Below are 6935 nucleotides of genomic sequence, written 5' to 3'. Positions count from 1 at the left end.
TGAATATTATATTGTGTTGCACCTTTAATAAATAGCCTAACAAATGAACAACTCTTACAAGTAAAGTACAAAGACTTTTGATTGTCTTTATTAAGACATCCTCTATCAAATTTCAGCCAGACCGCACAGCCAGCCTGAGCGACCTGCATGCCCAACCCCCACCAGTCTAGTCAATAACTCAACTCTCTCCCCAACACAACTTCCTTCCCATATTTTATAAAAGTTGTATAAAAACACACAGAAACAGTACACCCTCCATATAACTCATATCATAGGCCTAATAGTACTGTAGAGCTCTTTTTACTTGCACACAATATAGCTGGGCCACCCCGTCCTGTCCCTAGGGGTCCAAGGCCCTGCAGTGCCCCAACCCAACACACCCCACTCAGCTTTAGGATCTTAGCGAAACATTCATTATTGGTTTCAGGTGTGTTAGGCCAAGGCCAGAGAGTCAACCAACTGTACGGCAGACACCCAGGGCCAGGACTGAGCAGCCCAGCAGCTAGGGATTGCCTAAATAGGTACAGTGGGGGAAAAAAGTATTTAGTCAGCCACCAATTGTGCAAGTTCTCCCACTTAATAAGATGAGAGAGGCCTGTAATTTTCATCATAGGTACACGTCAACTATGACAGACAAAATGAGATTTTTTTTCTCCAGAAAATCACATTGTAGGATTTTTAATGAATTTATTTGCAAATTATGGTGGAAAATAAGTATTTGGTCAATAACAAAAGTTTCTCAATACTTTGTTATATACCCTTTGTTGGCAATGACACAGGTCAAACGTTTTCTGTAAGTCTTCACAAGGTTTTCACACACTGTTGCTGGTATTTTGGCCCATTCCTCCATGCAGATCTTCTCTAGAGCAGTGATGTTTTGGGGCTGTCGCTGGGCAACACGGACTTTCAACTCCCTCCAAAGATTTTCTATGGGGTTGAGATCTGGAGACTGGCTAGGCCACTCCAGGACCTTGAAATGCTTCTTACGAAGCCACTCCTTCGTTGGCCGGGCGGTGTGTTTGGGATCATTGTCATGCTGAAAGACCCAGCCAAGTTTCATCTTCAATGCCCTTGCTGATGGAAGGAGGTTTTCACTCAAAATCTCACGATACATGGCCCCATTCATTCTTTCCTTTACACGGATCAGTCGTCCTGGTCCCTTTGCAGAAAAACAGCCCCAAAGCATGATGTTTCCACCCCATGCTTCACAGTAGGTATGGTGTTCTTTGGATGCAACTCAGCATTCTTTGTCCTCCAAACACGACGAGTTGAGTTTTTACCAAAAAGTTATATTTTGGTTTCATCTGACCATATGACATTCTCCCAATCCTCTTCTGGATCATCCAAATGCACTCTAGCAAACTTCAGATGGGCCTGGACATGTACTGGCTTAAGCAGGGGGACACGTCTGCCACTGCAGGATTTGAGTCCCTGGCGGCGTAGTGTGTTACTGATGGTAGGCTTTGTTACTTTGGTCCCAGCTCTCTGCAGGTCATTCACTAGGTCCCCCCGTGTGGTTCTGGGATTTTTGCTCACCGTTCTTGTGATCATTTTGACCCCACGGGTGAGATCTTGCGTGGAGCCCCAGATCGAGGGAGATTATCAGTGGTCTTGTATGTCTTCCTTTTCCTAATAATTGCTCCCACAGTTGATTTCTTCAAACCAAGCTGCTTACCTATTGCAGATTCAGTCTTCCCAGCCTGGTGCAGGTCTCCAATTTTGTTTCTGGTGTCCTTTGACAGCTCTTTGGTCTTGGCCATAGTGGTGTTTGGAGTGTGACTGAGGTTGTGGACAGGTGTCTTTTATACTGATAACAAGTTCAAACAGGTGCCATTAATACAGGTAATCTACATATTTCCGCATCGGTTAACAGCATGAGAGCGGTGATTGGATAGATTCGGAGAGCCTCAGCCATGCTCCTGCCTTCAAAAGACAGGAGAAAAGCAGGCGTGTGCCGTGAACGTTCTTATGCCACGTTCACGTGCTAGTCTGAACTCTGAAATTTCCCTTGCTAATGCCGCGTTCAAAACAACTAGCAACTCGGAAATCTGACTTGGGTGCATTCAAGACAACTGGGAACACCAGAAAAAATAAACTATCTACGACTGGGAAAATCGGTTTGAACGGTCATCCAACTCAGAATTCCAACTCGGGAATTCTGGCCTCTTACTGGAGCTCCGACTTTCTGACCTTAAGGTCACTGATGTCATGACTGGAACTTGTTTTTTCGAGTTCCCAGTTGTCTTTAATAAAATAACAGTATATATACAGGGGGTACCGGTACAGAGTCAGTGTGCGGGGGCACCGGTTAGTTGAGGTAATTTGTATGTGGGTAGAGTTAAAGTGACTATGCATAGATAATATACAGAGTAGCAGCAGCGTAAAAAAAGGGGGGGGGGGGGGGGGGCAGTGCAAATAGTCAGGGTAGCCATGATTAGCTGTTCAGGAGTCTTATGGCTTGGGGGTAGAAGCTGTTAAGAAGCCTTTTGGACCTAGACTTGGTGCTCCGTTACCGGTTGCCGTGCGGTAGCAGAGAGAACAGTCTATGACTAGGGTGGCTGGAGTCTTTCACAATTTATAGGACCTTCCTCTTACACCGCCTTGTATAGAGGTCCTGGATGGCAGGAAGCTTGGCCCCAGTGATGTACTGGGCCGTACGCACTACCCTCTGTAGTGCCTTGCGGTCGCAGGCCGAGCAGTTGCCATACCTCCTCCCTATAGGCTGTCTCACCGTTGTCGGTGATCAGGCCTACCACGGTTGTGTCGTCGGCAAACCTAATGATGGTGTTGGAGTCGTGCCTAGCCACGCAGTCATAGGTGAACAGAGAGTACAAGAGGGGACTGAGCACGCACCCCTGAGGGGCCCCGGTGTTGAGGATCAGAGTGGCAGATGTGTTGTTACCTACCCTTACCACCTGGGGGCGACCCGTCAGGAAGTCCAGGATCCAGTTGCAGAGGGAGGTGTTTAGTCCCAGGGTCCTTAGCTTAGTGATGAGCTTGAGGCCACTATGGTGTTGAACGCTGAGCTGTAGTCAATAAATAGCATTCTCACGTAGGTGTTCCTCTTGTCCAGGTGGGAAAGGGCAGTGTGGAGTGCAGTATGCGGTATGCAAATTGGAGTGGTTCTAGGGTTTCTGGGATAATGGTGTTGATGTGAGCCATTACCTGCCTTTCAAAGCACTTCATGGCTACAGACGTGAGTGCTACGGGTCGGTAGTCATTTAGGCAGGTTACCTTAGTGTTCTTGGGCACAGGGACTATGGTGGTCTGCTTGAAACATGTTGGTATTACAGACTCAGTCAGGGACATGTTGAAAATGTCAGTGAAGTCACTTGCCAGTTGGTCAGTGCATGCTCGGAGTACACGTCCTGGTAATCCGTCTGGCCCTGCGGCCTTGTGAATGTTGACCTGCTTAAAAGTCTTACTCACATCGGCTACGGAGAGCGTGATCACATAGTCATCCGGAACAGCTGATGCTCTCATGCATGCTTCAGTGTTGCTTGCCTCAAAGCAAACATAGAAGTGATTTAGCTCGTCTGGTAGGCTTCTGTAACTGGGCAGCTTGTGGCTGTGCTTCCCTTCGTAGTCTGTAATAGTTTTCATGCCCTGCCACATCCGACGAGCGTCGGAGCCGGTGTAGTACAATTCAATCTTAGTCCTGTATTGACTCTTTGCCTGTTTGATGGTTCGGAGGGCATAGCGGGATTTCTTATACAGTGGGGAGAACAAGTATTTGATACACTGCCGATCTCACTCCGTCTCTCACAGTTGAAGTGTACCTATGATAAAAATTACAGACCTCTACATGCTTTGTAAGTAGGAAAACCTGCTAAATCGGCAGTGTATCAAATACTTGTTCTCCCCACTGTATATATACACACATGTTCTGAAAGGCCCCAGACGTGGGGAAAGCGTTGCCGCACAGGTACAGGTTGGCAAATAACTCGCAAGGTGGCTAAATGTTATACAGTTAATAAACTAGGATGCCTATCTTCAACGGATAGTACGAACATCCATCCATGCATGCTCTCCTGTCGGAGTTTGACAGCAGAACATCAAACACCATAAATACTTGAAGCAACCACATAAAAACTAACAACTAACTCCTCTCTTCTGGTGTGAACAATTCATTGCCAAAGACTTGGTCAACTTGTGATGCCCAAACCTGGCAGGCCTTTTTGTCTAAGCAGTATGGGTGCTGAGGAACGCTGTTCGTGTTTTGGGACGTCCAGCAGTCAGATGCCTCTTCGATCAAACCTTGCTCGCTCTATGGACAACTGCAGTAGGCTGACGGGGGATCATGGGGCCGGGATGTCTAGCTGCTCTCTTGGCTGCTGGGCTGAACTTATCCTCTGGAGCAGAGGTAACTCTGGGTCTTCCATTCCTGTAGTGGTCCTCATGAGAGCCAGTTTCATCATAGCGCTTGATGGTTTTAGCAACTGCACTTGAAGAAACTTTCAAAGTTCTTGAAATGTTCTGTATTGACTGACCTTCATGTCTTACAAAGTAATGATGGACTGTTGTTTGTCTTTGCTTATTTGAACTGTTCAACTGATTGGCTCAAACGCATTAAGAAGGAAAGAAATTCCACAAATTAACTTTTAAGAAGGCACACCTGTTAATTGAAATGCATTCCAGGTGACTACTTCATGAAGCTGATTATAAAATATATTTTGATTTGTTTAACACTTTTTTGCTTACTACATGATTCCATGTGTTATTTCATAGTTTTGATGTCTTCACTATTATTCTACAATGTAGAAAATAGTAAAAATAAAGAAAAACCCTTGAATGAGTAGGTGTTCTAAAACTTTTGACCGGTAGTGTATACTGTATATATTGAATAATAAAACAAAAATATTCTTTATAATACCGTTTCATAAAGCAAATAAGTAACATAGCTGTGGTAATTCATCAAGGACTGCATCAAACCCGTTACTCCTTCAGTCACGAGCTGGGCTGTGACACCACTAATTTGTCCAGATGCTTATGAATTCTTCAAATGGCCATTTGAAACTCTTCAAACTAGTTGCATGTGTTTTCATTGTGAAATGCTCAAATAGATATCTATAGAAATACCCTAAAATAAAAGATGACATTCTGTATTGTTGCCTCATATTCGTCATCTGTCTGTTTTATGTGCTCTCGCACCATCTAATGGCTGACTTGGCTGTCTCAGTGGCTGTAGGAAATCCAGAAGTATTGTTGCCGTAAGATATATTTTAAATCAACTTCAGTACATAAAATATTCACAAATGATTGTCTAACCATCAACAATAATAAAATAGTCACTATTTTACCTTCTGTTATCTTCAGGGAGGAAGTTGCTGGACAGACATTTGTATATCTGGACCAGGACCACAGAAGCTTGTTGCTTGCATGGAGCGCCTGTGTGCCCGACTGGACAAGTGCAGAGTTCCATGTCCACAGTATAGGTCTGGCCTGGTGTGGTGCCCTTCACCTTGTACTTCTTCTCCCTCACCTGGCAGACATTAGGGAAGAGATGATAGACAACGTATAATGCAAGCTATAAGATACAACAAATAATAAAAGACAACATGATGGGTTTGTGTAATATTACAAACCTGTATTCATCACTATGTTACCTGCTCGATGTCAGATGGGTTGACGTTGCTCTCCTGGGCCAGAAAATGTGAGAGGTGGAACGTTTTCCAGCGGCCAAGAGCAACTTCAATTACCCCGCCTCATAGTAGGCCTCCAGGTGGCATGTCAGCAGGTCAAATAAGGCAGGGCGATTCAACGTTTTCGTAATCTGGAAGATTTTATCTTTAAGGACCCGCATTGCTGCCTCCACAAAGTTTTTTGTGTCGTTCCCTTGGGTTGGCAGCTCCTCCCGATAGTGGTGTGCCCAACACTCTCGACGACTGAACAGTCAATCGAAGTAGGCCATGAGTTTCCTGTACCTGTAATTAGTGTAAAATATTTCATTGAACAATGTCTTGTACTATCACATATTGGTGACAAAATAAATGTATAAGGGAAAATGTATCCCAGATAACAACATATCCCAAACATGGACTGGGCAAATGTAAATTTAAAAAACACTAAAACTGATCAGCAAGTCCTGGTTTTATAAAATAAAGTTACTGAGAATTAAGCATAAGTTAATAGATTTCACCTCATTATACTACTACACTAACCTGGTAACAACTGGGTTTTGTTTGCCTGCTGATAAAAGGGGCACAACCATCTCATCCCTGGCATACGTTTTCTTTTAGTGATTTATTTGACTTTTTACCCCTTTTTCGTGATATCCAATTGGTAGTTAGCCTTGCCCCATCTCTGCAACTCCCGTACGGACTCGGAAGAGGCGAAGGTCGAGAGCCATGTGTCCTCCGAAACACGACCCCGCCAAGCCGCACTGCTTCTTGTCACACTGCCCGCTTAACCCGGAGGATTGCAACCAACTGAAAGGAGCATACACTGCCACCTACTGTACTGATGCCTCCCTATTAATCTAGTTCTATTACTATACAGTATCTAACCCTGTGTTTCCACCTATTGTTCTAGAGTGTGAATTTATTACACTTTGTGACACAAAAAGGAGAAGGGAAAAAGGACGGGGAAAAGGGAAGAAAAATTGCCCTACCAACTACCCCATACACCCATTAAAACCTCACCACTATTTCACCACTTGGCCCTATCTGATCCTACACCAGGCCAGCAGCCTGGTAGGACGGGACACTATCTTTCAACACGCATACTCTGTTTGGGACCTGACGTCCACATTGTGTTGAACAAAATAAATGGAGTTTATTCTTCTAATTTCTGGGATAGGGTAGGAGACCATAAATAGCAAGAGACTAAACAAACAAGGTGTGTGTGTGTGTGTGTGTGTGTGAGACCATGTGTGACGTGACAGTGTTCGTGTCTTGACGGCTCATCGCAATATCAAATCAAATCACATTTTATTT

This window comes from Coregonus lavaretus, assembly GCF_964263955.1.
Source record: "Coregonus lavaretus genome assembly, chromosome: 38".
Lineage (NCBI taxonomy): Eukaryota > Metazoa > Chordata > Actinopteri > Salmoniformes > Salmonidae > Coregonus > Coregonus lavaretus.
This window is presented reverse-complemented; position numbering follows the sequence as displayed.